The sequence below is a fragment of the Giraffa tippelskirchi genome, chromosome 9 (genome assembly GCF_054371585.1).
Source record: "Giraffa tippelskirchi isolate mGirTip1 chromosome 9, T2T-mGirTip1v1.2.pri, whole genome shotgun sequence".
In the NCBI taxonomy this organism is placed as follows: Eukaryota; Metazoa; Chordata; class Mammalia; order Artiodactyla; family Giraffidae; genus Giraffa; species Giraffa tippelskirchi.
The window spans coordinates 110,355,040-110,370,867 of record NC_137283.1 but is presented as its reverse complement, the minus strand read 5'-3'; the positions used below and the strand labels follow the sequence as shown (position 1 = coordinate 110,370,867).

At 38.2% G+C, this 15,828-nt stretch overlaps 1 protein-coding gene across 2 annotated transcripts in view; it reads left to right on the top strand.

The window, feature by feature from the left end:
* The window catches only part of CRYBG1 (crystallin beta-gamma domain containing 1), a 242,698-nt gene that overhangs the window by 92,817 nt on the left and 134,053 nt on the right, over positions 1-15,828 (top strand). The window lies entirely within an intron of this gene.

Below are 15,828 nucleotides of genomic sequence, written 5' to 3'. Positions count from 1 at the left end.
AACTATTTAGTCATGAGCTTTTCTTTGTTGGGGGGTTATATATTTTTTCTTTTGATTTATTTATTTATTCATTATCTTTGGTTGCATTGGGTCTTCTCCACTGTGCACAGACTTCCTCTGGTTGCAGCGAGCTAGGGCTACTCTGCAGCAATGTGTAGGCTTCTCATTGTGGTGGCTTCTCTTGTTGCAGAGCATGGACTCAGTAGTTATGGCACATGGGCTTAGTTGCTCTGCAGCATGTGGGATCTTCTGAGACCAGGAATTGAACCCATGTCCTTTACCTTGGCAGGCAGATTATTATCCATAGTGCCACTGGGAAGTCCTGTTGGGAGATTTTTTATTACTGTTTTAATCTCCTTACTTATATTGGACTGTTCAAATTTTCTGTTTTCATTATTCAGTCTTGGTAGGTTATATGTTTCTAATCATTTTTCTATTTCTTCTGGAGTATCCAATTTTTAACATATAATTGTTCATAGTAATCGCTGATGATTGTTTATATTTCTATAGCTTCAGTTGTAATGTCTCTTCTTTCATTTCTAAGTTTATTTATTTGAGATTTCCCTTTTTTCTACCTAAATATTTATTAATCTTTCCAGAAAAAGAGTTCTTAATTTCATTGTTCTTTTTGGCTGTTATTCTGATCTCTATTTCATTTATTTTCTCTCTAATATTTATTTCCTTTCTTCTGCTAACTTTGGATTTAATTTGTCCTCTAATTCCTTGAGGTATAAAATTGTGTTATTTATTTCTGATCTTTCTTTTCTCTAAGCATTTATTGCAAAAATTTCCCTCTTAAAACTGCTTTTATTGCATCCTATAAGTTTTGGTATGTTGTGTTTCCATTCTTATTCAACCCATGATATTGTTTGATTTCCCTTTTTTATTTTTGTTTGACCCATTAATTGTTTAGGAGTGTTTTATTTAATTTTCAAACGTTTTTGAATTTTTGAGTTTTCTTCCTATTATTGATTCCTGGTTTCAAACTATTGAAGTTGGAAAAGATATGTAGCATGATTTCAATCTTCTTGTATTTGCTGATGCTTGTTTTGTGACCTAACGTGTTCTATCCTGGAGACTGTCCTGTATGTACTTGAGAAGAATATGTATTCTACTACTGTTGGGTGGAATATTCTGTAAATGTCTGTTAGATCTGTCTCTATGTATCTATTAGGTCCACCCGTATATGTCTGTAGCATGCATGCTCAGTCCTTTCAGTCATGCTCCACTCTCTGCGACTCTATGGACTGTAGCCTGCCAGGCTCCTCTGTCCATGGGATTCTCCAGGCAAGAACACTGGAGTGGGTTGCCATGCTCTCTTCCAGGGGATCTTCCTGACCCAGGGATCAAACCTGCATCTTCTGCATCTCATGCATTGCAGGTGGATTCTTTACCACTAAACCATCAGGGATGCCTGTTGAGTGCATTCAATCTAAGATATAGTTCAAGTCCAATGTTTCAGTATTGATTTTCTGTCTGTATGATCTATTCATTGTTGAAAGTGGGATATTGAAATTCCCTACTATTACTGTATATTGTTATCTATTTCTCTCTTCATATCTGTTAATAGTTACTTAATATATTTAGGTGCTCTGATGTCATCACTGTATGTCTTATTCCATTTTATTTTTCTCTGCGGAACTTATAAGTACCTGGGATAATAATTGATAACAGCTTATTTTGTCTTGATTCTGTCTCATTCAAATATAAGCTTCCTGAGGCTATTTCATTCACTGTAGTAAGTCACTCAGAATTTTTTTGTTGAATGAATTAATGAGCATATTTATTGAATGGAACACAGTATGTTATAAATTGACCAGATATGAAAATTAAATATCTCCACTCTTCTGGTTTTGATGTGCCTGATTTAAACAATATGATGTATAATAGTATTATAGTACTTTTTCTTTGGAAAGTTGAAAGTAGTGCACTCATGTAATATATTGTAAAATGTTCCTGTAAGATAGGAGACCTTATGATAATTAAAATTTGTAATGAATTTTATAATTTGCAAAGTCCCTCGTGGTTCAGACAGTAAAGAATCTGCCTCCTGGAGACCTGAGTTCAATCCCTGGCTTGGGAAGATCCCTTGGAGAAGGTAATGGCTATCCATTCCAGTGTTCTTACCTGGAGAATTCCATGAACAGAGGAGCCTGATGGGCTATAGTCCATAGGGTCGCAAAGAGTCGGACTCGACTGAGGGACTAAAACTGTCATAAGTACTACCTCATTTAAATCTTATAACAACTCTGGGGCATATTGTATCATTGTCCTTATTTTACAGGTAAAGAATCTGAGAATCAGATTGTGTCATGCCCTAGGTGATAGATACAGTAAGTTGTGGCAGAGATGGTATTTTAAGTAAGGTCCTCTGATATCAAATCAGATTCTCCTTTTACTCCAAGGATGCAAATACACACAAATGTTTGTCCTAAAACAAGTATATCAGTCCTTCAGGTCATTGTCTTTTCCACACATCAAAGCATCATCTTAAATTCTAGTGCCATTTGGTAAAACTGAGAGGCTGTGAAGGTAACATATCAGGTAACATATCAGGTATTCTGAGGTGTGATAGATTCTCCTCCAATTTTTGTTCAGATAAACAAGAGTATCCTTTCCCTTGGTCTTTTGTGAAAGCAAGCTGCTCATTAAGGTTCTAAAGCAAATAAAACTAGCCATTCACTTGATTTTAGAGCAACTCTTTTTGGGGGGGATTTTTACATCATTTTAAAGTCTTTGAAGTAGAAAAATATACTCTTTGACAAAATTATGTTTCTTTCATTTTCTTTTGTTTTCTGGCTTTGTGTGGAATATATTGCCATCTGCAGCCTTGCAAATCAGGGTCATTCAGTATGGAGCCTTTCAAATAATGAAAGGATAGCATGAGCTTGTGAGGGGGTCGGGGGCGGGGAGGAGTAAGTTTTTGAAAGAAAGGAAAAATAGGTGAGATGGGCAGAGCTAGCCAAAGTAGAGAGCAAATCAAATGCTACAGTTCACAGGAGGGCTAATCAGGATAAATCCTCAGTATCAGATGGTGATGTCTCAGTTCTCTCTTTTATATAACAAATAATCTTTTAGGAAATATAAAATAAACTAGGAAAAGGACAGATGTCCATGCTGTATATGAGAAATTTTCCTGTATCTTCCAAGAATTATATAGCATGAATCTAACCAAATACCAGAGTAAAGCAAAAGAATGCCAAATTGCATGTAAAATACTTATTTAAGGTCAAAATATTGGCTTTTATTTTTTGCTATTATTACTGTGGGCTTCCATTGTAGCTCAGGAGATAAAGAATCCACCTGCAATGTGGGAGACCTGGGTTCGATCCCTGGGTTGGGAAGATCCCCTGGGGGAGGAAGTAGCAACCCCCTCCAGTATTCTTGCCTGGGAAATCTCATGGTCAGAAGAGCCTGGCAGGCTACAGTGCATGGGGTCGCAAAGAGTCAACACAACTGAGTGACTAACACTCAGACTTTGGCATTATTACTGTCGGACACATTCCTCTCTGACCATAAAAGTTCCTGAATAATGAAACTATTTTACTATTAAAGCTGCAGACTGTATTGTACATTATAGTTAAATGGCTTTCATGTCATGCTGGCCATGTTCAGATCTCAGCTCCAAACCTTCCTAGCTGGGTGACTTTTAGGCAAATTGCTTAATCTCTTTGAGCCTCAGTTTTCTCATCTATATAAAGTGCAGCTAATAACATCTATCTCACTGGTTCATTGTAAGGATTAAATGAGATAATAGCTGTAAAACACTTAGCATAGTGCTTGGGATATAGCAACCACCACTGCTACACTACAATTATCTTAAATGCTTCATACAGCTGAGCTGATTTTCTATTTTTCCTCCCCAGTGCTCTAATCATTTCAAATAAAATGACTATATATATTAGTTTTTAAAAATTACTTATTCACTTATATTTGACTCTGCTGGGTCTTCGTTGCAGTGCGGGCTTTTCTCTAGTCGTGGCAAGTGGGGGCTACTCTGTAGCTGTGGTGTGAGAGCTTCTCATTGACATGGCTTCTCTTGTTGCTGAGCCCAGGCTCTAGGGCATGCAGGCTTCAGTAGTTGTGGTTGCTGGGCTCTAGAGCACAGGCTCAATAGCTGTGGCTCAGGGGCCTAGTTGCTCCACGGCGTGTGGGATCTTCCTGGACCAGGAATCAAACCTGTGTCTCCTGCATTGTATTATTTTAAAAGGAAAACCCTCCCTGAATCATTCCATCCTTTCTAGAGTATATCTATTCAGATTCCAGGTTCCATCTAATAAGTTCTTAGTACAGTTGGATTTACTGTGGGTGATTTCTGCAAGAAATAACCAAGTGTGGCATTAAAATAAAAAAATTTTAGCAGAAGGCTATTTGACATTAGCTTGTTTCAGTTATCTATTGCCGCATAACATCTATGGAAAAATTTGCTTTATTGTTTCTAATGATTGGAATTTGAGCAGGGCACATGGAATCAGCCTGTCTCTGCTCTATGTGGTGTCTGCTGAGGCTGGAACATCTCAGACGTCTCCCTCAGTCACATGTCTGACAACTCAGCTGAAACAGCTGGGAGCTGGTGGGGACTGTTCTACTGGGGCCATGTGTCCAGGGCCTCAGTTCTCATTGTTGGTGAAGTTTCAAGGTTTTCCCCTACATGCTCCCTCCATATGGCCTCTCCCCGAGGGTAACTGCACCTCTTATGAGACAGCTCAAAAGAGAGTGGAAAATGACTCCACCCTCTAGTGTGAGGTAGGGGTAGGACAGAGAGAGAGGGAGTTGTTGGGGCTGTCCCTGGAGACTAGTCCCCACAGCCTGCTAAACACATGTCCATCCAGCCCTCTGCCATTTAGTCTCCTAATCTCCACCTTGGAATAAACCTCTCTAAATAGTCTCTAACTTTCCTAAGTGATATATAAGTATATTCTTAGGTGGACACTTAAATATTTCATTCAGTCCAGATACTTTCTTCACACAGTCTTTTGAAAAACATTCAGATTCCAAAGCACCTTGGGAATTATGTCTGAAATGGAATTTAAGACAAGGGGACTATAGACCCAGATGAGCAAACAAGTTGCCTATTTTTATTAAGCAAACAGATCTTACTGAAAAGGGGGTATTGGGTTCTATTTTATTGACTTAATGTTTCTACCTGTGAACATGAATGTGTTAGTTGCTCATTTGTGTCCTACTCTTTCCGACCCCATAGACTGTAGCATGCCAGGTTCCTCAGTCCATGAAATTCTCCAGGCAAGAATACTGGAGTGGGTTGCCATTCCCTTCTCCAGGGGATCTTCCCAAACTAGGGATTGAACCCAAGTGTCCTGCATTGCAGGCGGATTCTTTACTATCTGAGCCGAATTCTAAGAACACTTCTACCAGTAGGTGGGATGAGGTCCCCCCCCATACCAGGATGAGGGGAAGATATATGCAGAAATGGCCACGTTGCTTTGTGGTTTGTTGAATTTTTTGTTTTGAGCACTTTAAACATTTTGTCAGCTTGTCCTGTGAAGGCACCCAGGTGTCCTTGTCACGTGTCTATAGCCTGTGGCACCCTCTGTACAAAGGCTTAGCTGGCTCCCTGGGAGTCCATCAGGGCAAAGAGCTGATGTGGGTTCACTCTGGATTCATAAAACCAGATGTTATCAGTGAGTACAAATGACGTGAATGTGCTACCCACAAGGGTGTCTTCACATGGAGGGGTTTCTTTTCTTTGTTTGCTGGGTCGTCAGTTGGTTTACAGGTGCTTGTGGGCAGGGCCCTATTTTATGGGTAACATTGCTATAAATAATTACGTTCTCAAGGGACCAGAATATTAATTTCAGTATGACAAAAATCATTACTGTCTTCTGCATGCCTATTGAAGCTCTTTGAGAGTGAAATACTCCAATAAACACAATCTCTTAATTGTGCCTCGTAACCTAGATTTCTTAGGAGATGAGTCACTGTTAATTCAAAGAGGAGCTTTTCTCCCCTCCTTTGTACTTCCATGAATGTGTTCTGCCTGATTTTTGTCCACTTCAGAAATTTTAAATAGAAATAAGTCCATTGAGAGAAATTATTCAGCCCTGTTTAAAATACTTTAGAATACTGTAGGTTTTATAGGTTGAAGAAAACAAGAAAATTATACTTCACATCCCTTTTTTATTTCCTCTTTTCCTCCCTCCTTTCCTTTCTCAGACATTTTCTGAGGACTTCCCATGTGAATTCACTGCACTACTGAGAACATACTGATGGGGGTACAAAGATGAGTAGCTGCTCCCCGAGAGTTAGTAGTTCTCAGGGTAACCAATAGGTTCTTGGAGGGCTTGAGCAGTTGAAGGTCAAGGGTCTGATTCTTTAATCCAAACATAGAAGTTAGTCTAGAGAATGTACCCTGAGTACTGAATCAGTGAAAAGAATGGGGTGCCACACCAGGTATACCTCAGTCTGTCCCCATTTGACCCCTGATTGACCTCTGAGGCCCCTCATTAAACTTCTGGGCTTTACACATTCTCTGTGAAACATCCTAATGCTTCACAAAGATAATTAGATGCTATTTTCTATTCTGATACTAATATTCTGTCTTAAATGTTAATTTCTCTTTCATGTTCTCTCTCATCTTAAAGTAAGATGACTCTTTTTTTATTTAAGTATATTTGATTTACAATATTATTTTCAGGTGTACAACATAGTGATTCAGTTTTTTTAATAGATTGTACTGTATTTAAAGTTATTACAAAATAATGTCTGTATGTCCCTGTGCTGTACAATATTCAAGTAAGATAACCCTTACTTTAAACCTACAAGTCAGCATTGCTGTGAGGATTAAAGATAGATTATGATATCAAGTTGCTACTTTTCAAAGTGCTACATGAATATGAATACTGCTTATATCATTCCCCTCATCCATTGAAAGTAGAAAGGAAGTTTGGAAGCCTAAACTGATCTGAGAAGTTTGAGCTCAGGTTCCCATGACGCTTCGGGGATTTGTTTGTTTGGTAAGTTTTTGTCCTCCTGGCATGAACATGGTGTTGTTTCCAGGGCCCTCACATGACCTCAGTCATTTCAGTCTTTAGCTAGTGTCTTTGTAGCAGTAGACAGGAATAATTAAGAGCTGCTTTAATAGCTGATGTAAACCTGGAATTTTTATAGTATAGAGAAAAGTTTCCACTTGGTTTGAACCACATGACATTTATATTGTGACCTGATCTAGAGCCAATTCATGATCCATTTCAAGGACCATGTCTTACGTCTGACAGTCTTGTACAGAAAGGTTTCCAAAGCTAGACACTGGGATGTGTAAGTGGAGGCGGAGGAGAGTATATCCATTATCTGTTGCTGTGTACTCAAATTATCCCCAAATTTAGGGGCTTAAAAAAAACAAACATTTCTATCTCACAGTTGGAGCAAATCAGGAATTTGGGAGCAGCTTTGCTGACTGGTTGCAGGGCAGGTTCTCTTAGGTGGCAATCGAGAAGTTGGTTAGGCTACAGTCGTATGAATGATTGGGGCTAGAAGACCAATTTCCGAGGTTACTTGTATGGCTCTTGTGAGGAGGTCCCCGTTCCTCACTGGCTATTGGTTGGAGGTCCCAGTTCTTGTCATGTGGGTCTCTCCAAGGGATGATAGGAGTAAGTGATGAGAGAGAGACAGAGGGAGAGAAAAGCCACAATGTCATGAGTGTTAGAAGCAAGATACCATCACATATGTGTGTGAGTGGGAACTACCCAAAGGCATAACTACCAGGAGGAGCAGATTATGGGGGATATCATGGAGGATGGCTATAAAAGTAGTCAAGAAAATTAAGTAAATCAAAGACTTACGTCACTTTGGACCTACATCTAGAATTGTGGGTGAATTTTTCCTGTCTTTGAATTTATCCAGATTTTGAGTAAGCTTGAGTTTATCTTGTATTATAATTATCTAATAATGTTTATTAGAATTCTAGTCTATTACTCTTCAATGGAGGTCCAAAAAGAAGACTCTTTGACAAGCAAGCCTGTAGGTGTTTATGATCTAAAACGAGGATTAGCAAATAAAGGGCCAAAGAGAGTGAATATTTTAAACACTGTTAATAATCCAATCTTGTTGTAACTACCTAGTTCTGCCATTGTAGCACCAAAGTAGCCATAGATACTTCTGGGTTGTGACTACTATGTCACTGTTTCAACTAAACTTTATTTACAAAAACAGGAAGTGGACCCAATGTGGCCTGCAGACCATAGTTTACCAACCTCTGTTCTAAAAGAAAACTATAGAATGCTAAATCAGAAGATTTTATCCAGGGTCAATGTGAAAGCAAACCTTCACCAGTTTCATTTTGTGAGTTTGCTGACTTGTTCTATAAAATGTGTGTAAATAACAAAAAAGAGCAGGAGGAACAAAAAGATAAAAGCCCTGGAAAAAGAAACCAGAATACTCTTTGGTTATTGGCACAGTGTTCCCTTTGAAGAAGAATAAATGATTTTGGAATTATGTACAGAAGGAAATAAAACAGAATCATTCTCTTGTCAAGTTCTGTGCTCTCCTGGCCCTCACCTCAGTCTGGCTGCCACCACTGCAAACTCACCTTTCGATGATTACTTTCCAATTCTCTGACAAACTCAAAACGGATGCTAATTGCTTTAAACAGAGTGAGGTTTTAAAAACAAATCGTGTCTTGGAAACTATCCAAGAAAAAAATGTGACTCTCGTGAGATAACTGACAGTTACTTGGGGTATTCCAAAATTTAGGTTAGAAATTGCTGGCCAAGGAAACTGGGAAAAAGAAATTGAGACTGGCAGGTAAAATCTGCACATTCATATTTTATTAGATTTTGTACAAAGGTCTGTCTCATCATTTGGGTTTTGCCTTCTGTTACTGCCACTCAAAATTGTTATTTAAACTTCCCTGATGAGGCTATTAGGAGTTTTAAAACTTTTTAAATTAATTATTTTCTCATGATAAGAGAGTGTATGACAACGTGGAAAATACAGTAAGAACATAAGTTATTATCCAGGTAGCCAGAGCACTTAAGATTTAGTGTATGCTGTTTCCATGTGTTCTTGGATATTTAACATAGTTTTATTCTACTTTTCAACTACCATAAAGTTATAAGCTTTACTCCATGCCTTAAAGAATAAATGGTTTTCTATAATATGGATGTTCCATAACTTATTTAATCATTACCCAAATTGGCTGAGTTGTTTGCAAATTTTATTATAAATAACACTGCCATAATATCTTGGTTTAAAAAAAAAATTGAGTATTTCTTTGATTATTTCCTTATAAATCTTTCCTAGAAGTAGAATCACAGGGTACAGGTTTACTATCATTTTAAAGTCTCTTGATAAATACTAATAAATTCCTTATTAAATATGCCCCCTAATAGTATGTGGGTCTCCTGGTGGCTCAGATGGTTAAGAGTCTGCCTGCAATGCAGGAGACCCAAATTCGATCCCTGGGTCAGGAAGATCCCCTGGAGAAGAGAGTAGCTATCCACTCCAGTATTCTTGTCTGGAAAATTCCATGGATGGAGGAGCCTGGTGGGCTACAGTCCATGGGGTCGCAAAGAGTCGGACATGACTGAGCGACTAACACTTTCACTTTTAATTTTAAAATTGTATCTAGTTGACTACTAGTGAATTTGGGGAAATACCTTAACAATTTCTTCCTTTGAAAATTATTTGTTTCCCTTGTCCATTTTACCAGGTTTGTTAATATAATACAATTTTATATAATTTGTATGATTTCTTTGTTTAGTATGACTCTTAACCAATTGTTGGATGTTTGTGTTGCAAATATTTTCTTGGCTTATTATCTTTCACTTTTAAAAAATATGGGAAAATTTAAAATGTTGGCACAGTAAAATTACCAATATTTTTCTTTTATTTCTTCCATTTCGTTTAATCTTAGGAAATTGTTTTCCATCCTGTGTTATCTTCTAACATGACATATAATGGCCTTCTAATCTTTGTGATATGATGTTTTTAGATTTAATTCTTTTACGTGGCACTAACTTTGCTAAACGTTGTAACTTTGCTAAGATTTAAAGGAGCTGGTGGTATAGAGACATACAGTGGTGTTTACTAGAGATTCTCTCTGGGTATACCTGTTGTTCTTGATTTTATTTCAGGCTTCCTGGTTACTCGAGGCAACCTGTTTCGTCTCAGGACTTTCGGTGTCTTCCGATGCCCTGGAAGGCAAAGTGTGTGTGTCCTTTCATTTCTCTTTCCTCTCTTCCTAAGGCTTAGCAAAAATGCTCCACTCAGACTAGCCCAGGCTCACATCTCCACAGAGGAGGCTGCCTGCCAAGCTTTATTTAAAAGGAACTCTGATGGCCCAGTTCCCTATAAATGTCTTCTCCTCTGAACTATTATCTTGCCAGAAGCATCTTTTATTTCATCACTTTGCATTAAGCATTGCCTTCATCCAGAAATCATCTTAAAAATACACATTCACCACAGTGGAGTGGCACAGTGTTTTAGCAGCCATCACATATTACCACCACCTTGCTGGCTTTAGAACAACAGAAATTTATTCTGTCTCAGTTCTGGAGGCTAGAAGTCTGAAAACAAGGTGTCAGCAGGGCCATCCTGCCTTGAATGCTCCAAAGAAGATCCTTCCTTGCCTCCTGGCTTCTGGTCATTGCCAGAAATTCCTAGTGCCCTTGGCTAGCAGCTGCATCTCTCCATTTCTGCCTCCAGCATCACATGGCCTTCTTCCCTCTGGATCTGTGTGTGTTTGCATTTGTGTATCCAGATTTCCCTCTTTTTATAAGGGTCCACCTGAATACAGTATGATTTCATCTTGATTTAACTAATTGTATCTGGAAAGATCCTGTGTCAAATAAGGTCATGTTCTGAGGTTCTAGGTGAACAAGAATTTGGAGGGACACTATTCATCCCAGTACACATAGTGACCAAATAGTTCTTTCATTATTAGTTTCACTAGATCACTTTTCTATTTAACAGGTGATGTGGAACCATAGGAAAACCCTAGGATCTGTAGTAAGGAGGCAAAGGGAGAAAATGCAGGGGGAGCTGAGAGGGAGAGAAAAGGACAATATCAGATTCCACTCCTTTGTCCTTGGCAGGTCCTATAGCCAGATGAATGGTAAACTTATATGTGTTTCGCTTTCTCAGTAACTTGCTTACATTTTAATTGGGGAATCCAAGCATTCAGTTAGGTTGATCAGTATCTTTCTTTTCTATTAGTGACATATATAAACTGTTTGATGGAGAAGTAAAAGAAGAAAATGAGTAATCCTTTAGAATGATTAAGATTCATATCAAATCTTTTCTGTTTTCAAAAATTTAAAAATGATCAATGATTTTCTCATACTTGAGGTCTAGTGATTTGAGTTGCAACTACTAAACTTGGTAAGAGGAGAAAAATACTTCAACTGTTTCCTAAATGGGGGAACCTTAAGATTCTGTTAATTTAAAGGGAAAAAAGAATGATGGATTGGAAATTAATTTTGCTAAGAAGGTTATTTTGATTCTTTTAGTGGAAAGCAATTGCTAAGGCTGATGAAATGCCAATAGCCCTTTTCATCCATTTAAAACAATAGGCCAAATGAAAATTTTTAATAAAATTTGCATATCTACTGTTTGTTTTTATAACTTGCTCATTTTTTGGAAGCATTTTAAGACCTACTATTACCTGATTTATGAAAAACAAGTTTATTTCCTTTTTGAAGGATTGGCAATATTATTTTTAACATTTTTGTTACAGAAGCAGTAGGAAGATGTTTTTAAGTGAAGAAAATGAAGGCAGTTCTTCCTTTCTGTTATTCCGTCCCTGATTTCACAGCCAAACAGTGAGACAGTTTCTCGCTTCATCTTGAGTGCAGAAGTAAAGCTCTCTTGTATACACAGAGCTTGTTGACTCACAAGTCCTCATTATACTTGATGAGATAACACTCCCTAATTTAAAACCCTATTAGACAAAATAAATATTTTCTTGGGACAGAATGCTTTGTGGTTTAATGACTCAACTTTCTCTCAGTGCTGGAAACCTGGGTTCTTAGTCAGTGCCACAAGAAAAAACTTGTTTTATATCATCCCTGACTTTTCTTTAAAAAAGGCGTTTATTTTATATCCGTTGAGTTCAGGTTATAGGGTAGAAGAAAGTACTTGTTAACTGCCCCGAAAGCCTATAATGGAATTGAGAAATGACGTGTGTTCCCGGGAAACCTAATTGAACACTTAACAAATAATACTAGGTTGAACCATATGAAGCTGGCATATCTGACTTGTTTTGAACCACACAAATGATACTTCACAGTGTTAGTCTCTCAGCTGTGTCCAACTCTTGGCCACCCCAGGGCCTGGCAGGCTCATATTCCGTGGAATTCCCCAGGCAAGAATGCTGGCATGGGTAGCCGTTCCCTTTTCCAGGGGATCTTCCCAATCCAGTGATGAAACATGGGTCTGCTGCATTCTTTGCCATCTGAGCCCCCAGGGAAGCCTTGATACTTCATAATATCCAACCTGAAAGTTCAGAACCAGTTACTGTCACTCACCTACATCTTCCATATCCTTTAGTCCTCTGTGTGTTAAAGCTGGTGTGCACAGAAGCCTGTCTGGAGCCTCGAACCCCAGCGCTTAACCCCGGGAGATGTGGGGCCCACGTGTCTTCCCTCAGAGATCTGTGAACGGACTGTGTCCCTCTTTTCTTCTGCCCTCTGCTGTCTCTTCTCAGCCCTTTTATTTCCACACATGAGAATTTTCTTTCCTCCTAAGCATCGCCTCACCTTATTTTGAATACTTTCCTCTCTTCCTCTGTCTTGTTAGTTTTGGCCAAGGAAGGTCTCTCCCTGTTCTCCACTCCTTTCTTTTTTTCTTTCCATTCTTTGTGTCTCCTTTGTTTCCGCCAGAAATCATGCAGTTGGTGGTTATAAAGCCCACGAATAAAGCTAGTGATAGATTTGTGTGAAGGAAAGGGAAAGAAAAAAACCATGAGTTTTGATGTAAAATAATAATAATCTAGATCTGGTGATAACAAAAGCCCTGTAAAATCACTTTATAATCTCTGAAAAAATCTAACCATTATCTCTTTTCAATTGAATCTGCTTTTTCTCAGTGATCCTTATCCTAAAAAAGAGAATAATCTGCGCTCAAAGAAAAGAAAGACTATACCTCAGGTTGTCTTATTGCCTTCTTGTTCCTTTTTTTTTTTTTAAACCAATACTGAAACAATTGTGATTCATAATGGCATTCTTTTTTTCCTTTCTTTTTTGCTATGGCATACTTGCTTCCCTGGTGGCTCAGATGGTGAAGAATCTTTCTGCAATGCAGTAGACCCGGGTTTGATCCCAGGTTGGGAAGATCTCCTGGAGAAGGGAATGGCAACCCACTCCAGTGTTCTTGTCTGGAGAATTCCATGGATGGAGAAGCCTGATCGGCTACAGTCTATGGGGTCACAAAGAGTCAGACACGACTGAGCAACTAACACACTATTTCAGCTACATGAAATTGACTTTTAGGGTTTATTTGGTAATCAAACCACCACTTACAATGTTGTATTTACAGAGTAAATCATTTTTATTGTTAAAAAAAATAAACTTTGAAACACAACCCTTTGGTAAATTAGGATTTACTTAAGTATAAACTGAATAGCTAAGAGATGAGGAAACACAAGGTTCATTACAATCAGTGACATTCTGGAGTAAATGACTTCTGTAATTAGGTTTAATAGAAATTGATCACTGAAGATTACAAAGAGGGAAGGGAAAAGAATTAATAGGCAGCCCAAGCAAAGACATATAAGCAGTGAAGCAAGGTGTACCTAAGGGAAATGCAGATTTCCCTGACCATGACTGAAAGGCTGAGTTTGGGGAAAGGAGAGGGGCTTAGGGTAGTATTGGAGAACTCCTCAGGTGGGAAATATGGAGATTGTTACTAGGACCTCTGTAAGAACAATTTATTAAGCTGAATGGAGAGTAGGGACCCAGTGACAATCTGTTCTTGCCTCCTCTATGTGAGAGATTCTCATTCATGAGAGCTGAGATGACCAATATTAGTCTATTCTCAGATCCAGCCTCCCATCCTCTTCAGTCAGCACATCTGTATTCCTGATGTGTTGGTTATGTGTTTTACATTATTACTTCTTGTTAGAGATGATTTCTAATTAGACTTTTCTTTTGTAACATCACAAGTTAAAGACACTAATTGAATTCATTCATTAAGTAAATGATGGCATTTCTAGTCACTGCCAAAGGCTGTGTCTAGGAGGCCCTTGTGGCATTTACCCACCTGATGCAGGTGATGCAGATGGAGGAAGCTGAAGATGTAATTCAGACAATTATGAACAAATTATTATGCATGTTACATTCATCATCAAACAACTGCCAGGTATTTGGAAGTCTAGTAAGTTGAACATGATAAAATTGACAGTTATGAAAATTAAATATAGAAGCTAACCTCCATAAGAATTATCTTGAAAAATTAAAAAGATATATAGAGACTCATCCTCATATTTTAAAATATTTTTTTAGTTTTACATTATCATCAAAGGCCATTTACTACAAGCACCAGATTGTGTGTAGGAATGTTTTACTGTCTTACGAGTAACATCTAAAGACTCAATTCTCACTTCTAGTTTTATGAGGCTACGAATCATCACATAGCAAGAACATATTGATTAGGGCCTTTAAATCTCTGAATTACAGCTGTGAGAATTTTGAGAGTATCTGATTTGTAAGAAAAATTAGTATTTGTGAGTTCAGGAAGTACAGTAAATGCTAAACATTTTTGGTGCAAGGAACAAATTACACAACTTCTCTTGAAACTTTATTGCTTCTAAAAATGCTACAACGTAATAATGTTTACAGCAATGCAAGTATTATCAAAGCTCTAGATGGGCAAAGATAATTCTTTGAGTGCCTGAAAGAACTAACTAAGGCAGAGAAGTTCAGTGCCAGGTTCTTTAGGGACCCTAGAGTTTCATAAACTCTTACTAATTGTGGCTGGCACCAGAGTCGTTTTGGTCTAGTGAGCTAAGTGGGGCAAAGGTGAACAAAGGAAGCAGATGATGCATAGTAAAGACGCTATAAAGTTGACTTCAAGGTGTGTGACATCACCATAGACTTGTGGAAAATAACAGTAGATATGCTAGACCAGCCTAGGAAGGAAGAGGAGCTTTTGAACCAAAGCTTTACATTGACATTATTTGAAACAGTCATAAATAGCAACAGACTGCAAGCAGCTGTTGTAATTATGAGTCAAGCCATCTTTGGAAAATGGGGCTTTGTATTCTCTCACCCAGGAAGCCCTTACTAAATGTCTGTGATGTGACAGATGTTGTCAGATGCTGTGACAGAAACAAAAGGAGTTAGCCACATGAACCCAAAAGGGACTTACTGTCTGAGGTGAGAGAGAGTCATCCATGATTATGGTAAAGCTAAAATATAGTAAAATTGCCTATAACATGGCGTGTGTAGGGAAGCTATGTTTGAAAAGATGAACTAGGTCCAGAAGACGGAAGGGCTTGAATACTAAACTGTGGAGTTAAAACTCTTTGTACACAGTGCTGAACCATCTAATAGTTTTCAAACACAAATGTACACCAGGAAGATCAATCTATTTATAACGTTAGAATGGGCTGGAGGATGCAGGAGAGACCAGATAGCAAAGAATAGCTCGAAAACTCTCTAAATTGAAGAGGTAATGAAGTTAGGAACTAGGATGGTGGTAGTTAGAATAGACAAGGGTAGATGGACACCATACTGGTGAGGTGAAAGTAGGTTCCATGTATTTATAACTGCTGCCCCATCACTTCTTCCTCCAAGGCTTTATAGTAGTTTATCTTCAGTTAACAATGTAAAGAAGGGAGGATAAGAAAACTAAAGGAATAGTAGTGTCATAAGC